Source organism: Phascolarctos cinereus, unplaced genomic scaffold (assembly GCF_003287225.1).
Source record: "Phascolarctos cinereus isolate Bilbo 61053 unplaced genomic scaffold, phaCin_HiC Scaffold_2;HRSCAF=192, whole genome shotgun sequence".
Taxonomy (NCBI): Eukaryota; Metazoa; Chordata; class Mammalia; order Diprotodontia; family Phascolarctidae; genus Phascolarctos; species Phascolarctos cinereus.
In genome coordinates this window covers 217226727-217248458 of record NW_027555625.1, presented here as the reverse complement: position 1 = coordinate 217248458, position 21732 = coordinate 217226727, and the positions used below count along the sequence as shown (strand labels likewise).

General features: G+C 41.9%; 1 protein-coding gene and 1 pseudogene across 1 annotated transcript in view; one reads left to right on the top strand and one right to left on the bottom strand.

Moving 5' to 3' along the window:
- The window catches only part of ALK (ALK receptor tyrosine kinase), a 1019362-nt gene that overhangs the window by 911061 nt on the left and 86569 nt on the right, over positions 1–21732 (bottom strand).
- Positions 18074–21351, top strand: LOC110206427 (nascent polypeptide-associated complex subunit alpha pseudogene; annotated as a pseudogene).

The following is a 21732-nucleotide window of genomic DNA, read 5'->3' as shown; positions in this document are numbered from 1 at the left end:
GACTGAAATGATTAAACAAGTGAAACACCACCTCACACCCAGAGTGGCTAACATGATAGGAAAGGAAAATGATAAATACTAGAGGGGATGGGGGAATATAGGTACATCAATGCATTGTTGGTGGAATTGTGAACCGGTTCAACCATTCTGGAGAACAATGAGCTATAAAACTGTGTATACCCTGTGACCCAACACTACTACCACAAGGGCTGTATCCCAAGAGATCAAAGAAAAAGGAAAAGGAATTATATGTTCTGAAATATTTATAGCAGCTCTTTTTGTGGTGGTATAAAGAATTGGAAGTTAAGGAGATGCTCATCAATGGGTGAATGGCAGAACAAGTTGTGGTATATGATTGATGGAATACTATTATGCTATAAGAAATAACGAACAGGGTGGTTTCAGAAAAACATGGCAAGACCTACATGAACTGATGCAAAGTGAAATCAGCAGAACTAGGAGAACTTTGTGCACAGTAATAGAAATTTTGTAATGATAACCAACTGTGAACAACTTAACTACTCTGTTTAATACAATAATCCAAGACAATTCCAAAGCACTCATGATGAAAAATGCTGTCTACATCCAGACAGAGAACTGATGGACTCTTGAGTGCAGATGGGAGCATATTTTTTCCTTTTTTTTTTTTTTGCTCCTTTTTTGGCAGCCTGGTGAATGTGGAAACGTTTTGCATGACTTTCTGTGTATAACAGGTATTGGGTTGTTTTTTTTTTACCTTCTGAATGGGTGGGGAAGGGGTAGAGGGAGGGAGAGAATTTGGAATAGAAAATAAAAATTAAGTACCTACTGTGTGCAAGGCACTGTGCTAAGAGTAGTAAGAGAAAATGAAAAAAGTACCTGTCTTTAAGAGGCTTATATTGTACCAAAGGGACAAAATGTATGCACAAAAAAATAATAAGTACATACAATATAGTATTAATAATTTCAAGAAGAGAGTGGTAGTAACTTGGGACCTGAGGGGAACTGGAATCAGGAAAGGTCTTTTGAAAGAAATGGTGCCTGAGCTGTGCTATGAGAAGGGAGGGATTCCCCATTGAATGAAAGTTAGGGAGTTCAATTATATCAAACCACTTTACTCTTGCCTCCCCCCCCCCCGCACTAATTGGAAGAGTTCTGGGATTCATTTTGCAAATGGATCCTTCCTGTCCTCCCTCCACAATTCCCACTCCTAGGGCATCAGTAGGGGGTGGATAACTAATTCTCTTGCCTTTTGATCTGAATTAAATCTAGGCAAAAGAAAATAAATCTTGTTGGGACCGCTCCGCCCTCAGACTTGCCTGGTGACAGCTGGAGGCCTGGTCTTCAAGGACAAGAACGTGAGCTGAGGTATTCAAGGTGACCACAAAATACTGCCTGACTGGCCTATCAGGAGGGTACAAAAAGTTCAGTACATTTTCCAGGCTCTGTTCCTTCCATCAGAGATTATAAAGAAGATTCCAGACTTTCTTTTTAATAACAGCTTATACTTATACAGCACTTTAAGGTTTATGTAACAGTTTGCAAAGCATTTGATGCACATTAACCCATTTCATCTACAAGATAACCCTGTGAAGTAGGAGCTAGTCTTATTCCCACTTTACAGATGAGGAAATTGAGGCTCAAATAACACATGAATGGAAAAGCATTCATTAAACATGGATTATATACCATACATTATGCCCAGTGTTTGGCTTACAAAGGAGAAAAAGCTAGACACTCTTTGCTCTCAAAGAGTTCACACTCCATTTGGGGGAAGACAACATATAAAAGGAAGTTCTAGCTTCTGGTCAAATGGCAAGGCCCACAGGTCCTTAGATTACAAAAAGAGTTAAGAAGATTGTTCCTTGAAGACCACAGGACACAGAGGCAAGGGCAGGTGGTAAGGCCGGGCTGTCCTCCATATTATTGGAAGGAATAGAATGATAGATCTCCATTTCTCTCAAACCCTGGGAGCTATAAAGCAGCCCAGACAAAGGGGGAAGGTAAAGAAGCAAGCCAGCTCCAGTGGCTATCACTCTTCCCACAGCCTGACCATCCCAAATAGGTTTAAGGACAATTAAATGGCTTATTCAGCATCACACAGCTAGTACATGCCCTTAGCAGGATTTTAACCCAGGTCTTTCTGACGCTAATTCTAGCACACTCCGCATCTCTTTTTCCTGAAGTAATGAACGATGTCTTGAGTTTAGCTAGTCATTAGTGATCCAATGAAGTCAACATCTACTACTGTGCAGAATAATAGTCTATTAGCCACAGAATCTAGAATTGAAAATGATCTTACAGATCACTTCACCTAATCCTGAGAAGATAATCAATCATCCAGTTTCCCCTTAAAAACCTCTAGTCTCTCAACTTCAGTTACCTCATTTATAAAATGGAGATAATAATATCCATAGTACCTCCTTCACAAAACTCTTGAGAGAAGTAAATGAGATAAAGTTATGTTAAGTGGGTAAGGGGTAGCTAGGTGGAACAGTGGATAGAACACTGGGCTTGGAATCAATAAGACTCATCTCCCTGAGTTCATATCTAGCAGTGTGACCCTGGGAAAGTCACGTAACCCTGTTTGCCTCAGTTTCCTCATCTGTAAAATAAGCGCTGGAGAAGGAAATGGCAAACCACTCCAATATCTCCGCCAAGAAAACTCCAAAAGGGGGTCATAGAAGGTCAGACACAACTAAGCAACAGCAAATTGGTAAACCATAAAATGTGATACAAATGTAAAATCTGGCTTCTAAGGCTCTTCACAACTTGGCCTCAACCTACCTTTTCAGCCACATCATACGTTATTCCCCTTCCCACACTCTATGATCCAGTCAAACTGGACTTCTTACTCTTCCTTACACTCTCAATCTCTCATCTTCATGCACGTGCACTGTGCATTCTCCACTCCTCGAGCATTCTCCCCCTGCCCCTCTACCTTATGGAGCCCCTTACTTCCTTCAGGAGTTAGCTTAAGGGGCAGCTAAGCGGTACAGTGGATAGAGCACCAGTCCTGGAGTCAGGAGTACCTAAGCTCAAATCTGGTCTCAGACATCTGACACTTATTGGCTGTGTGACCTGGGCAAGTCACTTAACCCAAATTGCCTTGCCAAAAAAAAAAAAAAGTCAGCTTAAGCCCCAACTTCTACATGAAGCTTTTCCTGATCTACTCTCCCACCCCCACCCCTGACCTGATAGTGTCCTCTCTCCTTATTCACTCTGCATTTATTCTGTATGTACTTATACATTCACATGTTGTCACCTCATATAAAAGGGAAGGTCTGCCTGAGTCACGTCTCAAGGCTAGCCATCACATTTAAGTGATCGTGCACCAGCCAATTTCATTTTAGTTTGATGGGAACACTACCTAAGAGTTGAACAAGACTAACCTTGTTAGTGAGTGGCAGGAGGCGAAATCTGGACAAGGTTATTCTAAGATACTGACTCCCTCCTTTCTTGGCCATTCTTTATCTGTCTCCATTAAGGAACAATTCCCTAGGGCCATAAATGCCACCTAGATAAGGATGGATGATAGATATAAATTATTAAATAAGTTGTTACTGCAGTGAAGAGACTGAATAAGACTTCATTCATTCAACAAATATTTTTGAAGACTTACTATACTGCCAAGAACTGTGTTGAGAGAAGGAATCTCAACAGCATAGCCAGGCCTTGCCCTCAGGAAGGTTACATTTTAATGGAATGCCCAAGTTCCACAGGCTTCAATATTAGAACTTATTGAATTGGTGAAGCAAATCAACTGAGATTTTACTACACAGCCACCTTTCCTTGGTATCCCACAGATAATGAGATCACCTTCTGTGGATGGCCGGTCCAGCTGGGAAGTAGGCTTTTGACCATATCTCCAAGAATCAGTCAACAAACACTAAGTGCTTATTATGCTCCAGGTACTGGAAGAACAAAGACAAAAAACAAAACAAAAAACAACAGTCCTTGTTCTCAAGGAACTTACATTCATCCAGAGAAATGCATGGAAGACCCATAACGAGGTTTCTCCCCAAGCCAGCCCTAGACTGGGGTCTCTCCCTCAGAGGTGAATGAAATCCCACCATAAAAAGCCAATACTATTCACCAAAAATGAAACTTTAAAAAAAGCTATTGACTTGAGAATTCTTTTTTTTTTCCATGGGAAATCAGGCAAAAACCAGGAAAATGACCCTTTCTTTTTCAGTATTTGGGCTTGATATATCACTGTGGTTCACAGCACATAAAACACTAAGCTTGATGGCTATCGAAATGTACTGGCTTGCTACAGTCTGGCTTCTCCAGTTGATAAAATGAGACAATCTTAGGGTCTCCCCCCACCCCAATCTCTCTCTGCCTTTATGTGTCATGGTTTAGCATTCACATACTCATTCAGCCTTATACAAGCCTCATGCAATATTAAAATGTTTATGCAACCCTTTCTGTGCTCAGAGCTGCTGCAAATGTTCTCAGTGTGCAAGGAAGGAGGAGAATAATGTGCTTCTGTTCTCTCAGGGGAGTGGGTGACTCCAACACAACTCTGGTCTCATCCCTCCATGATTAACTGGAGCAATAAATCTGAGCAGGCTGATTCCAATCAGATCACGATCTCTTCAGCTATCTGGCCCCTCCTTGGGGAGCCCCACCCCTAGCACTGATTGAGGGCACCCAGGAGAGATTGGTTAGGACTTGGTGCCTTTGCCACATGAAGCATGCTAATATGGGATAGGAGAGAGCTTCTGCTATACTAGGCATCAGAAGATTTAGGTTATAATCTAGAATCTGGCTCTTAATTCCCATCTGACCTTAGGCATAGCATGTTAACACTTCAAATATCAGCCCTTTGTATTTAAACCTGGGATAATAATATTCAGCCATCCTATAAACCTTGCAGGGCTTTTGGGAGGGTCCAGGAGGCAGTGTGGTTCAATGGAAACAGCACATGTTGTGTTCTGAGAGAAGCTGGGTTCAAGCCCCACTCTTGAAGATTAATAGCCATGTGACCTTGAACAAGTCACTTAACCCCCTGGGCTTTCGTTCCTCATCTATAAAATGAAGGGGTTGGGCCAGATGGCCTCTGAGGTCTCTTCCAACTCTAGACCTACGACTGTAATATCCATGGAATTCATGTATGTAAAAGTACTTTGTAAAATGTGCCCTGCTACACATGGAGACTATTAAGATATACAAGGGGAAAAATTGGCTTTGCCCTCAATGGATAGTTTCAATAGGCCTGTGGATGCTAATTCAGGTGGTGCAGTCCATACTAGCATGGGCAACATATGAAACGTTAAACCAGTATCGGGACATGTATTATTTATGCAATATGGGCTGGACATGACGCAGCTCTGCCCAGCCTGGAAAGGTAGCCTTTCATTATCCTGCTTTCTTAGATCCTGTATTGCTAGACATCTGAGCTCAACAGTATATGCAGGGCATGACAGAGAAGTTAATCCCAATTCAATATATTACAGCTAAGGATCATGAGGCACCTGAAGAACGCATTCTCTGGAAAAAGAAACTAAGTCTCAGAGAGAAGAAATAACTTTTCTGGATCAGCAGCATAGCATCTTAATAAGATCAGGCCACAAAATTTTGGGGGGTGTGCCCCATGCTTCTAATCAACATGCCTACTGGACGTCCATGGAGAGAATGTGACTCATCCATACCCAGGGGAAATCCACCAGTTTCCATCTGCTCATTCTTAGGACATGATGTCTTCTCAAAGTACAAGTCTTCTCTGGCTTATTGAAATGTTAGAAGAGCTTTCATTTTGGAAGCTGCTTCTTTTGCATTCTTTCCACCAAGTCCGATCGGGTTTGGCTCGTTCGGGTAGAACACAACGCCGAGCAGTTCAAGGTCACAAGCTCAAGCTACACGTGGTGCCCTTCAATAGAAATTCTGCTTCCTGGTGGCAGACCACACCCTTTAACCCCACCTCTCAGTCCTCAAGCATTTATTAAGCCCCGTGTACTTGATCATGTGTCAGCCACTGTGCCAGGCCCTGGAAAAACAAAGGTCCCAACAGTTCCTACCCACTAAGAACTGACATTCTAAGCCAGGTGGGTGGGGGTGGGGAGAGAATCAACACGTAAATAACTAGGTACTTATATGATAAATTCAGAATAGATGGAAGGTAATCTCATAGTGGAGAAACCTAGCTGACATAGTGGATAGAGTGCCAGGCCTGAAGTCAGGAAGACTCATCTTCCTGAGTCCAAATCTGGCCTCAGACACTTATTAGCAGTGTGACCCTGGGCAAGTCCCTTAGATCTGTTTGCTTCAGTTTCCTCATGTGTAAAAGGAGCTAGAGAAGGAAATAGCAAACCACTCTCGTATCTTTGACAAGAAACCCCAAATGGGGTCATAAAGAGTCAGATACTACTGAAAAGACTGAACAGTCTCATAGAGAGAAGGCATTAGCAGCTGGCAGTGGGGAACCAAAAAGGCTTCCTGCATAAGTTAGGATTTGAGATGTCTTGAAGGAGGCATTGAACACAGGCAGCGTCAAAATACAGAGATGGGAAATAGAGTCATTTGCAAAGAATAATTGCAAATGAGCCAGTATATGGAGGGCATCATGTTCTCTTTTTTGGTATAGTTATTTATGTCTTTCTGCCTCCTAAATGTTAAGTTCCATAAGGAAACAGAATAGCAATGTCTTATTCATTGAATTTTCCTTTCAGCAACCGCCTTTTGGGCATCTCAAACCAACATATTCAGAACCAAACTCATTATCTTCCATTCTCAATCCTTGCTCTTCTGAGGTTTCCTTTACTGTCAGGGGACCCACCATCCTCTCAGTTACCCAAGCTCATAGCCAGGGTGTCATCCTGGGCTCACTTCCACTCACTACACATGTGTAATCCTACCTAACATTTCTCATGCATGTCTCCCTTCTCTCTACTCACAGCCAAACCAAGTTCAAGCCCTCATCACCTCCTGCCCAGGCTGTTACAATCACCTTCTAATTCATTTCCCTACCTCAAGTCTCTGCATTCCAACTCATCCTCCTTTCAGCTACCAAAGTGATTTTTTTCCCCACAAAAGTATAAATCTGTCCATTTTACTCTATAAACTTCAGTGGTTTCCTGTTACCTCCATGTTATCAAATATGAAGTACTGTATTTGGCATTTAAAGCTCTTTATAATCTGGCTCCTTCCTACATTTCCAGTCTTCTTAAACTTTATTCCATTTCACGTCCTCCATGAACCAGCTACACAGGCCTTTTCACTGACTGTCCCATGCCTGGGATGCATGTGTTCTCGTTCTCTCTCTCTCCCTCTCGTTCCCCCCCCTCCCCTAATCGATGACCATTTAGTTTCCCTCACTTCTTTCAACGCTCCTAGCTTCTTCAGGAGATTTCTTCTGGTACCTTTGCCAGGCTGCTAATGTCTCTCCCTTCTGACATTAGCTCCCATTTGTGTACATGTGCTCTCTCTTGCTCGCTCTCTCTCTCTCTCATATGTATATGTATATATATATATATGTATGTGTATATATGTATATATATACACACATGTATGTATATATATACATATATGTGTATATATGTATATATATACACACATGTATGTATATATACATATATGTGTATATATGTATATATGTATATATATGTATATATGTATATATGTGTGTATATATATATATATATATACATACACACACACACATACATACACAGACATCTTGTATGTAGCTATTCACCTGCTGTCTCTCCATTAGAATGTAAACTACCTGAAAGTAGGAACTGTTTTTGCCTTTCTTTGTACTCCAGGGTTGAGCAATGTTTGCAATACAGTTAGTGCCTAATACATGCTTGTTGACAGAATGACTGATGGTTCATTTTTGCACATCTCATTACAAGGACCTTATCCAGTCCTCTCTACATCTAAAGAAAGTATGGTGCCATAGAAAGAGTTCATAGCCAAGGGACTTAAGGACAAATCCCAGCTTACTACCAGCACAACTGTGGTCAAGTCTCTTAAGCTTTCTGGGCCTCAGTTTCTTCACCTGGGAGATAAGGGTCCTATTAATAAAGGCCTTCCAGCTCTATGATCCCAGCATACTCTTACATGTTTAATTGAATGGACTTGAATTCACTAAAATAAACAAGTCCTTAATAAACATTATATACTGTATTTGGTAGCTAAATATTATTTAGCACCTATTTAACAACAATGACACCAGACCACGATGATCTGAGGTAAAACATTATCCTACATAGGAAAGGGAGGAGAATGTATCCAGTGCAGTCTTGGGAAAGCCCTAAGTATTGGAAACAATGTAGGTCACAGTAAGGATGAAGAATAGGGCTAGATATAATAAGGCATTAGGAAAGACAGAATGATAAAAGCCCCTGAAGGCCGCTGTCCTTGACTTTGGACACAGATAGACTTTGCCTTATAACTTGTGTATCACACTGGCCTACAGGCTGGTGGATTAGTTGTTGTTCTTCTTGAAGGAGACCAAAATAACATCACCATGTTGGGGTCAAGGTACAGTATGTCCAACTGATCAGATCAACACAAGTGCAGAAGGCTGTACCACAGGTTGGACACAGATAGTCAATATGAACACTTGAAGTGGAGATGGCTCTAGATTGGTGCACGTCACAGTTCTTGGCCTCCAAGTTACCAGCTGCTGAGTTCTGATCCCTTCCAGACCCTACCTCCATTCTCAGCCAGTGTCCCATGCAAGCAAGGGAATGGTCAGCTTCTGGGTGAAGATTTGAGGTTTCCATTAAGACAATACCATAATTTGTCAGTTCTGTCTCAAGGTTTCCTGCTGTAGTCTGGGCACTCGTCTTTGCTTCCTGGTCTTGTCGATGGGCACAGAGCCACTTGATTCTGAGAACCTTTGTTTCAAACTTTCTAAACAAAGAGTTTGCAGAGCCTCTCCTTTGTATTCAGAGCAGAATGACTGTTTTGGTGCCCACTTTCTGCTGTAAACTAGTCCAAAAAAAGCTTTATTTTCAATCACTTCTTTCATCTCTGAGAATAAATACCTGCTTTGTCCTTCACAAAACCACCAGCTGCAAAGATTTCTTTCCCTGTTCAATTGAATTAATCTTTTAAAAAAGTCTTTGCAAAGTAGTGTCATCATCAGTGTGATTGAGAAGAATCAGGACCAAGCTAGGAAGTGGGGTATTGAGACTATGATGCCAGCTTGCCCTCAACTGGCTGCATGATTATGCTCAAATCATTTCATTTTTGTTTCAGTTTCCCCTGACAAAAAATGATGTCTTAAAATGTCGAGAGGGTAAAATGCAAGAATGGGGAATAAGAACTTTGACTCCAAGTCCCTTAGTAAATAATGCCTCTTCCATGAGGTTTATACCACAAGCCCTCAGGATTGTTCTGTACAAGTCAGTTTATTATTTGGGGGAGCTATTCTCTCCATCTGCCTTCATTAGCAGATAAAAAAATTTCTGATTAAGCAGTAACTGCTACACAAATAAAATCTATTAACCACCTAGCAGGCTCTAGGGGAGATACAAAGTCTGGATAAGACAGGGTACCTGCCTTTTTATATGTGATAGCCAAATGGAGGGAAAGATAAGACAAAAACAGATAACACTAAGTAGACATTGTTAAATATACTGGAGAGATGCAGTCACAACATGGTATAGTGGAAAGGACACTGGCTCTGGAAATGGGTTCAAATTTAGGCTCTACCAACATCACTTGGGCAAGTCACAAACTTTATGGGTCTTTGTTTCTTACTCTATAAAATGAAGGGAAAGGATGAGCCTGGATTAGATGACCAACTCTGAGATTCCTTCCAGCTCTAATAGGCTCTGCTTTTAACACCGATGTCATAAAGAAATAGGACCATGACAAGGTGGATGTGAGGTGGGCTCTTGGGCTCCCTCTCTTGTCCCTACTGTGCTACAGCAAGCAGTCTCTGGTGCTGAAGTCACTGAGCAAACAAGAAAGTAAACGAACCCAAGCCAGCCTTGCCTCATTTCAGCTCCATCTGAAACACAAAAGGCAGCGAAGGCATCAGTGCTTGCCAGATACAAAAAGGACAAACTTGGCTGCGAAACCCACTTCCATTTTCTCAGTTTCCAAAAATACCCACCCATCAAAACTCATTTATTCCAAACAAGATGCTCCCCTACCAGTCAAGCACAAGGCTTCCTACAGGAATAACTTGTCCAAGAACGCCAGACCCTCTCCATCTCCCAGGATTGACCCCTCTCCTCAACCATTTAGTGAGACATGTGGAACCTGCACCCTTAATCTATCTCATAAAAGGCACATCTTCCTCTATTGGGAGTTATTATTGCATCTGTGTAAGAGCAAAGGAAGCCCAACCCTTAGAGGCAGGCAACCTGGGTTCAAATCCTGGCTCTGTCACTTACTAGTCCTGTGACCTTAGGCAAGCCACTTCATCTCTGTTGTCCTCATCGTCCCCATCTGTGAAATGGTGATGGTAATATTGTAAAATTTGATGCCAAAGTTAAGATGAAGCATGATGTAGTGGGTAGAGAGCTGGCCTCAGAGCCTATCCAAGTCTTGCCTCTAACTGGTTGTGAGACTCTGGGGAAATCATTTAACTTCTTAGTATTCTAGGGAACTTTGTAAGACTAGAGGTATTAGAAAAGGTGCAGATCTTCAATGGTAAAGAGGAAGGTACTGACCAGGATCTTCCGGCATCCATGAAATCATAAGTCCAGTTCCTACCCTTTATCCTTAGAGGAAAGTCAGCCACTGTTAAAAGCAGTCATGGGGGGGGGTATCTGAACACATTCCTTGCAGATAGGCAGTGGAGGCAAAGAAAAGAGGCATGGTCAATACACGACAGGGGCAGATGGACACTAGGGTTAATGCATTACTGCAGATGGGAGAGAGAAGCTTCTAAACTGTGCTATCTGATGGACTGCAACACAGTATAATAATCATAAGAAGGGGCATTTATGGAGGACTTAAAAAGTTACAAAGCACTTTACACACATTATCTCATTTGAGCTCCATAGCAATCCTGTGACTTAGGTATTATTCTCCCATTTTACACATGAGAGAACTGAGACCCAGAAAGATTAAGCAGTTTACTCAGATAAAAGTGGTTTACACAGCCCCTAAGTATAAGAGGTGGGATTTTCACCCAGTACTCTATCCCCTGAGAATATTTGTTTTAGAAGACATAGACCTCACACCAGTTCTGTCTCACATTTATTACCTGTAACTAGGCAAGTCACTCACTTCTGAGTCTCAGTTTCCTCATCTATAAAATGGGAATAACAATATCTCTAACACCAACATCATAAGGCTCAAAAGAAAGAACGTGGGTAAAGTACTTGGCAAAATTAAAATACTAGACATAAACTTTGCTATCAGCTGAGCCTCTCTGAGCCTCAGTTTCACTTATCTTTAAAATAAGTATAACTATGCTTACATTACTTACCTTGAAGAGTTCTGAGGAAAGCACTTTGTAACCCTTAGAGCAATAAAGAAATATGAGCTATTATGTATTGATTGAGGTGTGTTTTCATTTAACAAGTTCAGGCTAGCAGCTTCTTAAATAAAAACTGAAACGGTCAGTGATTTATTTAAGAGAGGGAAAAAAGCACTTTCCTCATTTGTCAATGTAATGAACACAATAAATCGACCCTAAATAACACTATAACCCATTCATGGGTTTGAGGACAACAAAGTCCTTGGCTTCCGGCCAGGGTTTTGATAGTCCCTCGAAAACTCAGGCTCACCATAGCTGGTAAGGAAAGTGGAGCCCAGTGAAAAACGGTGCAATTTGAGGCTACACTATGAATCAAAGTGGGGGTGGGCTAGAATTAGGCTCTCAATTTACTAACAACTAGTTGGAAACAATGCATGAGTTAAATTCCATTTCTGAAATTCCTTCTTGGAACAAGGTCCATGGCATTCACTTAGCATCTCTGGGTCACAGTTTCCTCGTCTGTAAAATGGGGTTAGATCTGGTACTATGTGATTTAGAGAGTTAAGGGTCAAGTGAGATAAAATGTATTGGGGGCAGAATAGGATTTCTCATACACACACACAGAGATAATCACAAAAAGTGGCAAATAGCAGCTATAACTAGGTATTTATCTGCTAATAAAATACAAAGACATTTTTAAACCTAGCATCTGTTTTAGAGTGGGGAGGAGTTCTTTGCTTCAATTGTAAGTGGATTTCATTGGCTACAAAGACTGGCCACATGTCTGAAAACCTTTAAAAACTAAGCCTTTCAAGGTCTGGAGAGAGTTGAACAAACATGGTAGGATTGCATATAATCATAAAATGGCCTTGTAAATGGAACTGTTCTCCTACACCAGGCTTCTTCTTAGGGTAAACACAACTTTTGCAGGGGATGGCTAGCCTGAGGTAATGAGATCTAGCCCAGTCATACCAGAAATAGAAACTAGTGGTTCTAAAGAATGGGTTAAATCACAACCTAAATTAGTAAATGCCTCTTGACTTGGCTTGACTTGTCCTCTGTCTAAATGACCTTTCCAGGAATTCTTTCTCAGATCCTTCTGGCAGTCAGTAAGTCAGTCAAGAAATGCTTACTATGTGCCAAGCACTATGGTAAGTGATAGGGATACAAAGAAAGGCAAAGAAAAAAGTATGAGGATCAAAACAAACAAGCTTGTGGACTACTTTATCTTATGATCTGAAAGCATCAGAACAGAAAATCCAAATGGGAAAACCCCATAGGAAATGAGAACCAATGGCAATTCTGGTCAATTAGGGCAGCAGAAGGATATTGGATTGTCGCATCAAAAATTCCTTCTCCCCAAAGGCCTCTCTGTACTTTGTTCCTTCTGGGATCCCTATCCAGAATGCAGCTTTTGCACGTATTCAAATCTTACTGATCCTCCAAAGCTTCCACTAGAAAACTAATGCAATTTTAAGCTGTATTGAAAGGCAAGAGCTTCCAGGAATAGAAGGGTGATAGGCTCCCTGCCCTCTACCCTGGTTAAGATTCTATGGTCAATTCTGGGCTTATTTTAGGAAGGACATCGAGAAGCTGGAGGGAGTTTAGAATTGTGAAGAGCCTCCTATTCATGTCTTTCGAGGACTGGTCAAAGGAACTAGGGATATTTAGGTTGGAGAAGAGAAGGCTTAGGGATATGGGGTAGTATCTGAAGAGATGTCATATGGAAGGGGGGTTATATTTTTCTTCTTGGTCCCAGATGATCCAGAAAATGTTAAAAGGGAGAGATTTTTCAGTCTAAGGTGTAGGGGTAGGAGTAGGTGTAGGACAAGGAAAGCTTAGAAGTTGTACCTAAACTGGGCCTTAAAGGGAGAAAAGAATTTCCATAGGTGGAAATGTGTAGGGAGTACATTCTAGGAAAGGGGGATGGCCCACATGAAGGCATGTAGGCAGTACAATATAAGAGAGAACAGGAAATAGCTAATAGTACGGTTTGACAGGACAACTATGTACAGTATAAGAAGGAGAATGCTTATTTAAAAAGGCTGAAATTAGATTGTGGAGGGCCTTAAATGCCAGGCTGAGAAGTTTGCATTTTATCCTATAGGGTGCTGGGAACCAGTAAAGGCTAAAGATTAACTTAATAACTGTGTGAATTTTTACTGGGGAAAAACAGTTGACACATATGTTGCATTCTCTGTGCAATCATTTTATACTAACACCGACCTCGTGAGGAATAGCCTAGCACAGTTAGATGGGGAGGTAGTCCTGGAGTCTAGTGGGACCATCTCAATTTAGGTCCTACCTCTAAAACACACTGGTTGAATGACCCCAAACAAGTCACTTAACTTTCTTGTGTCCCAAGCAGCTACCTAAGGCTATCAATAGCAGTATGAATGCCAGTTGTCCATCTTCATTTGGCATCAGAAGGGTCATCGGAAGGATCTTCATTGAGAAGTCTCTATAGTACCAACAAAATCAGAGTTCTAGACAAAAATCAAAACAAACCAAGATAACTCTGGTGGGGAAAAGGTGGTGTTATTTCTCTCATCTCCATTTTACATATGAAGAAACTGAGGCACAGAATGGTTGTAATTTGCCCAATGCTCAGTGAAAGAAGTACTCATGAACTCAAGAACTCCTCAAGTGAACCTGCACCATCCATGAGACTCTAGTCCCTACTTTCCAGTCCCTAGTCTCTCTGTCACTCTAAAGCATTCAGCACTAAATAAACAAGTCTGTACATCTGAGAGTAGTCTTGTGGATGCTGAGGGTGGTATCTGTGAGAGTCACACTATCCTTTATTACAGGGAATCAAAATTCCTTGATGGGACCACCCTTAAGTTTGGCTTAGCAATGAATGTGAAGGTCAGAGTAAGGTGGGTTAGAGACCAAATGAGCCAGCAGATGTAAAGTTGATTCAGCAAGAAGGGCCAAAGAAAATTCTGTCCCACTATTCACTAGGGAATTCATTGTTTCCTGAACTGATCCATTCATTTTTATCTAAGTCAAACCTAGGCAACTAGCATTTATTAATGATTACTATGTACTAGGTATTTTGCTAAGTGCTGGGGATATAAATACAAGCAAAAAACCCCCAATCCTTCCCCTCAAAGAGCTTACACTCTAGTGGGAAAACACAGTTTTAAAAATCTGAAAAATGGGGCAGGGGAGAGGGCAGGTACCCACATGAGGACCAAATCTGGAGAGTTATAATCAGAGCTGGGAGGCAATAAAGGATGGCAAGCCTTTGGCCTTCTTCAAAATGGAGGTTCTGGGAGGAATTCATAAATGGAAGAAGGGAGCCATGGGATGGAGAGAATCTTCAGAGTGAGAAGGCCACAAGAGTGGAGGGAATTTCCAAGGTGAGAAGACAGCTGAGGTATAGTGGAAAAGTTTAGAAAGTCAGAAACCTGGAGAGGAGCCAGTGTTACTGCCCACATACCTTGGCTCATGTCCTTCTGTTGCCCCTTGATGCCCTCCTTTACTCAAAACTCAAAGAGTCTACTTTTCCTCCTAACAGGAAAGAAGACAGAGCTTCCACATTTGTGTATATGGCTTCTATCAAAAGAAGGTAAGCCCACCTAGCTTCTGCAATGAGCTCATCTCTTTGGGGCCACTCTGTTTTCAGAGGAAACATTGCTTTTTCAATCTGGGGACCTGGGAATTAGATTGTCATGTTCAACTCTCTATCTTTTTCATTATTCCCTGAAAGCATAAACTCAATTTGGGCTTCAGTGAAAAATGAAGAGCATTAGACCAACCTTTTAAAAATTGCTTGGTCAGTACTTCCCGCTCACCTGTGCTTCATGGAGCTGTCACCACTGGGTAATTATAGCATTAAGCATGTACCTGATCGGCAAGCTGCTTTTAATTGAAATCCTCTTCTGGTTTCCTAGCACTTCACAGTTCCTGTGGTATCAGTTGATCTCCTTGGGTAGCCAGCAAAGTTTCATGCCTTAAAGGTAGTAAATCTGGGTTTAAATGCCCAGATTCAACGATCCTTGGAACACTTGGCCTTGATGGAACGGTTTCTGACCACTGGACCTTGCCCCTTGACCTAGTCTCAGAAGGTCTCTGCAACTGTGACTAAGTCAATGCTATCCTGTTGAATTTTTCTAACTTTGTTGTGACCAAGTGTCAGCAGAGGGAAAAAGGTATAGGATTTTGAATTAAAGGATATAGATTCAAATTCTAGGTCTACTAATTACTACCTGGATGACCTCTGATGAATCATTTAACCCCCACAGGTCTCATTTCCCTTAACACAAAATCACAAGATAGAATTTTTTTTTAATTCTCTAAGGTTCCTTCAAGCTCCAAGACCTATGACATCAAAGAAGAAATCAGATATTTACCTCTTGTAGAGGAGGAGTGTTGAAAGGACTTACAAATTTACCAATGTAAGGTAATGTCTGAGAGACAACATGGTATAATGGATAGAGCTTTGGAGTCAGGAAGTTCTGAGTTCAAGTCCTTCCTGGCACATAACTGGTTGTGACCATTTATTTTAATCAACTTTCTAATACTATAAGTTGCAGGGAAATTGTCAACTCATTCTGGCTGTCTGGCCCAGTCTCCTTTGTCCAATGGTTGTGGGCCAGGACACTCTACCACTTACCTCCACCTTGCCAAAAGGGCATTGTCCTCACATTACTTGAATAAGCAGGGAAGTTACCAACTGTTTCCTATATGATAGAAGACCACTGGGCCTTACCACCTGCCTGACACAGACCTCTATAGGCTCTTGGACCTCGAGATCTGCCTAGCAGCTGGACCCTCCTATATGTTTTTGTCTCTTCCAATTAGACTATGAGCTCCTTAAGAGCTAATATTGACTTAATTTTTTATTTGCATCCTTAGCACTTAGAATAGTGCTTAGCATATAGTAAGTGCTTAATAAAGGCTTCTTTGTTGTGCATTCGTCTTGGACTGGTAGAGAAAGTTCCTCACCAGGAGTTCCCTACACCAATGAAAGCATAGATGCAATTAATTTTTTTTTAAAAAGGTAATACCTACTTATCTGAGGGTATTCTGGAGAGAAGATTAAAAGACACAGATATATAGACCCTAGAAGCTGATTCCATGTTTTCCCCATCTTAGGAATCTCTTTTACAACAATCCTGACAGGTGGTCATCCTGTTTCTGCTCAAACACTTCCTGTGACAGGGAGCTAACCACTTCATGAAGCAACTCATTCTGCTAGAAAAGTCTTCTTTATATGCAATCAAAAATCTGCGTATCTCTGTCTTCTACCCCTTGGTTTTAAATCTGCCTCTTGGAGCCAAACAGAATAAGAATGCTTCCCCACTCTACATAACAGCTCTTAACATATCAATGAATCAATAGACATGTATTAAGAGCCTACTATGTGCCAGGCACCATGCTAAATATGACTGCTTCTGGGTTTCCCATTCCTGAGCATCAGTTTGCTACAAGTGAATTATTGTTTTTTTCATGTTCCAAAGGCTACCATATAGGAAAACATACCTTTTCAGACTTATCTTCTCCAGAATATGAGTGCCTTGAGGGCAGGGACTATCTTGTGGTTTTTTGTTAGTTTTTAGATGTCTACTGCTTAGTACAGTGCCTGGCATACAATAGGTATTTAATAAATACTTGCTATTAGAAGTGAATCAATCTTCACATTTCTCCCCCGATACACTATTTTCTCACCAAATTTGGCTACTAGCTGTTCTCAGAACTCAACATTCCATCCTCTTGTCTCCATGACTTCATGGTTGTCCCTCATGCCTGGAATGTTCCATTTCTTTACCTCTCCCTCTAGTTTCCTTCAAGGCTTGGCTCAACTGCCAGTCCTCATATAAAGCCTTTGCTGATTTTCATCCCACTAGTAATTAATGCTTATTCTTCCTAAAATTACTTTGTATTGAGCCCTGTATGTGTTTCAGACCCCCAGTAGAATATAAGGTCCCTAAAGGTTGAATTATTGATTTGGGGGCATGGGGTGAGAAAGGGAAGGTTGTTTTTATTTTTGTGTTCCCAACATCTAGTACAATGCCTCATGACTCGTTAAGCATTTAAACATACTTTTTGACTTGAATTTCCTAGGCTTTTCTAGAATATGATCTTGCCAAGACCCTGGACAAATAACTCATTGTAGGGATCCTAGCCCAGGGGTACTAACTAGTCAATGATGACACACAATGGGCAGATGGTAAGAGCTGGTGAGCACAGTGGAAGAGCAGGTGGTTAAGGTCCAATGCTCTGCCAAATTAGAGGAATGATTTGTAGTTGCTAACTTCCTATTCATTTAAGTAGTATGAGCCCCATATCTGTCTGGCAAGGAGTCAGGTAAGTGTATGTAGAAGAGCCTGGTCCACCTCCACTGGGAAGAGGATTGGGATGGACAACTTCTAGTAGTAGAGAGTTGCTTAGAGTACTAAGAGCTTATGTGATTTACCCAGGGTCTCCCAGCCACTCTGTTTCAGAAACAGAACTCGAACCTAGGTCTTCCTCAATCCCACAGCTGCAGTAGAATCTTCTAGCAAACCTAAGGACATCATACTATTTTATCAGATTTCCATGACTTCTGGGATAGAGGTGAAGCCTCAGAATACCCAGGACTTTCTTGCCACTTCCTAACATATGAGGACTCTTTAAGAATGGGACAAATTACTATGGTATGGAGAAATCCAGAGAAATCTAGAACCACTGCTTTGAAAGGCATTTCTTACCAACATGTCTGCACCACTGCAATTTGTGCCTCTGGGGACAAACCCTCTTGTTGTCTCTGGCCTCAGCTTGACTCTTGCCAACCTCAAACTTAGAACCTTAGAGTTCCCAGTGGTGACCACAGCCTGCAGACCACAGACCTGCCCATCTTATAATGTGCAGCCAGTTGGTTTCCAGTTCACAATCTCCTCTTGGGCTTGCCTGTACCAGAATAGAAATGTTGACAACTTTCACCAATCTGCTTACACTTGAACTGTCTCTGGCCCAGCCTTCCACTCTGATTATCTGACCTCAGCTCCTGCTCATCTGGACAAACCTTCTGATCCAGACCCTTTGGTCTAGTTTCCTACATGCCTAACTTGGTCTTCCCTGGTCAATCACCAAACATTTATTATACACCTACTATGTGCTAGGCATTGTGCTAAGTGCTGGGAACAGAAAGACAAAACTGAAACAGGCCCTATCTTTAAGGAATCGACATTGTAGCAAGGAAAATGTCATGAATATGTGTAGATATTTACATTATAGATATATGATTGCCTAGGGAGAAAAAGAGAAGCACTGATATCTGGGAGTACAGAGCAGAGTCTAATACAGGCAACTTCGAATACAAACAGAGTTGTTTTTATTTGTCCCTTTTGACATTAAGGAGGCACAATGGAGCTTGAGTTGGGCAGTAACATAGTCATATGTGTGCTTTAGGGAAATCACTTTGGCACCTTTGTGGAGGACGGATGGAAGTAGAGGGACAGATAGGTGATGCAGTGGATAGTGCCAGCCTTGGAGTCAGGAAGCCTCATCTTCCTGAGTTCAAATCTGGCCTCGGACACCCTGGGCAAATCACTTAACCCTGCTTGCCTCAGTTTCCTCATCTGTAAAGTGAGCTAGTGAAGGAAATGGCAAACCACTCTAGAAACCACCAAAGAAAACCCCAAATGTGGTCAAAAAGAGTCAGACACAACTGAAAATGACTGGGCAAACACAGAAGTAGAGAGAGACTTGAGGCAGCAAGATCAAATGGGAGGCTAGTGCAATGAATTCAGGCAGGAGGTGATGAAAATCTGAGCTAAGGGGATGCTGCCTGAGTAGAGATAAAGGACTATGTGCCAGAGATGTGTGGAGGCAGACACAACACAATTTGACAACAACTGGATTTGCAGAGTAACAGCGAGGAGCAGAGAATCACACTGAGGTTGTGAATTTGGGCGACTGGGAAGGATGGTGGTGTCCCTGACAGAAACCAGCAGTTTAGGAGGAAGGATGAGTTTGAAGTGGAGACATAATGAGCTTAAGCCAGAGCCACCTGTGGGACATCTAATCTTAAAACTTTTTGCCCACCCTGTAGGGAAAATCCTGTTCTAGTTCCATGCCAGGGCCCCAGTTCACCTGGACATACCCTCAAGCCAACCCTGGCAAATTTAATAGTGGTACTACACTTCAAGGAGGGTAGTTAGATGGTGCAGTGGATAGAGCACTGGTCTTGGAGTCAGGAAGACTCATCTTTATGAGTTAGAATCTGACCTCAGACACTATGTATATGACCCTGGGCAGGTCACTTAACCCTGTTGCTTCAGGTTCTGTATCTATAAAATGAGCTGGAGAAGGAAATGGCAAACTGCTCCAATATCTTTGCCAAGAAAACCTCAAATGGGGTCACAAAGAGTTAGATATGACTTAAATGTGTCAAGAATAACACCCTTCAAGGAATTCTGAGCCCCTGTCCTAAAGGACAGTGTGGCTCCCACAGATGTCTCATTCAGCATCCACAAGGACTACTCTCAGATGCCCAGATTTGGATATCCAGTGCTGAGTATTTCAGAATCATAGGGACAGAAAGAAGGAGGATGGTGCAGGCTCACTCAATACTCTATTGAGTATTATATGTGACATATAATATCTACTATCTAATTTCTCTAGCATTTCAAACTTTGATCCAGATGGCAACAAGCAGGTAGATTAGGGGATGTGTCAGAGACAGGCAGGAAGGATGACTTTCTCCCTAACACCCACCCAAACCACCCTGGCTACTTCCAGGAAAATGCTGACCAGAGAGCAGTACCAGCAGTAATAAAGGCATGTGCAATTGATGCCACCTGCTATCGGCCAGAATCCTTCAATCAATTAACCAACAAGCATTTATGCCTGCTCTGTGCTTGGCAATGAGAAGCAAAGACAAAAGTGAAATAATCTTTACCCTCAAGGGGCTACTATTCTAAAGGGGGATGCCAGAGTGCAGAGGGCATCACTTAGAGTTGGTCAAGAAGTTCTGTGATAGGCATAGAACTAGGCAAGAGAAGATAAAAGCCCAAAAATCAAAGCTCAGCATTCCAGGGGTAGGATCTGAGTCCTAGTGAAGAAGAATGAGAAGTCCCAAGACCAGGTGGCATGGTTTAAAGATTGCCCTTAGCATATTGACTGGCACATGGCAAGTTCTTAATAAATGCTTGTTTACTGATAAAAATCCAAACAGCTCTTGGAATTCTGGCAGCCCTCAGAATCCTTTCCCTGCTTCTCCTCACTCTGTAGAGTGTTAAACTCATGGGGTAAGTCTCCACATTCAACTCTCTGGGTGAAAAAGCTAGTTAAAACCCTGGCCACCATCCAGGTCTCTTTCTCTGACCATTTTTGATTTTTGTTTCTCCTCACTAAATGTCCAGGGAAATGACAGAAACCATCTGTCCCAGCCACAGGGCCAGAACTGTCCCAACCCCAGGCTGAAACAGGGTCCCAAACAGAATCTGACAGTGACAAATCAGTACTTGACCTTGAGGAACAAGCCTCTGCAGAGAAAACTGGTGGCAGCAGTGGAGATTTCCTAAGTAACCAGTGAGTAAAGCAAAGCAGGGACTCAAAGAAAAGAAAGCATAAAGGGCTCTTTCCAGGCTGGACCTCGGACATGAAACAGAACTTACAAAAGTTAGCATCTGGAAACCTAAGAACTCCCTCTCTGTCATCAAAAAGCCAGATGTCTGCAGGCGCCAGCTTCAGATCCCTACATGGTCTTTGCGGAAGCCAAACCTTAGGATCTCTCTCAGGAGGCTCAGCTAGCTGCCATTGAAAATTTCAAGTTCAGAAGGAAGAAATCCCAAACACAGGGAAATACATACAAACTCTCACTGTCCAAGAAGAAAGTAAAGAGGAAGAGACTGATGGAAACAAGCATAGATGTCAAGGACATAGAACTGGTCACAGACCAACCAAATGTATCCAGAGTAAAGGCTGTCTGAGCCCTGAAAAACAACAGTAACGATACCATAAATCTTGTTATGGAAGTAATGATGTAACTATCTGGAAATAAGGATGTTTTCCCAGTATTTTAGATGCAACCTGATTTGAAATTTGTACTGCTTCTATCAATAATAAAATTGCGGCTTTTTGTTGGATAAGAAGAAAAAATAAATCCCTGGCCATCCCTGTTACCTCCAAAATGATATAGTCAGACCCATTTTTGCTCAAACAATTTTCCATTTGCCTTTTTGTCCTTGAGAAGTGATCATAGCTCTGTCTCATATAAATTCAGGTTGAGATACATTCTTTCCCCTCCCCTCAGGAATCCTAACAGATCTTGGGCTTCCTGAGGTCATTCTGAAATGTTCCTGACCATCTCAGACATACAGACACCTCAACTACTCTGCTCCTGGCTGGCTCTCACTTGTGGGGTGTCA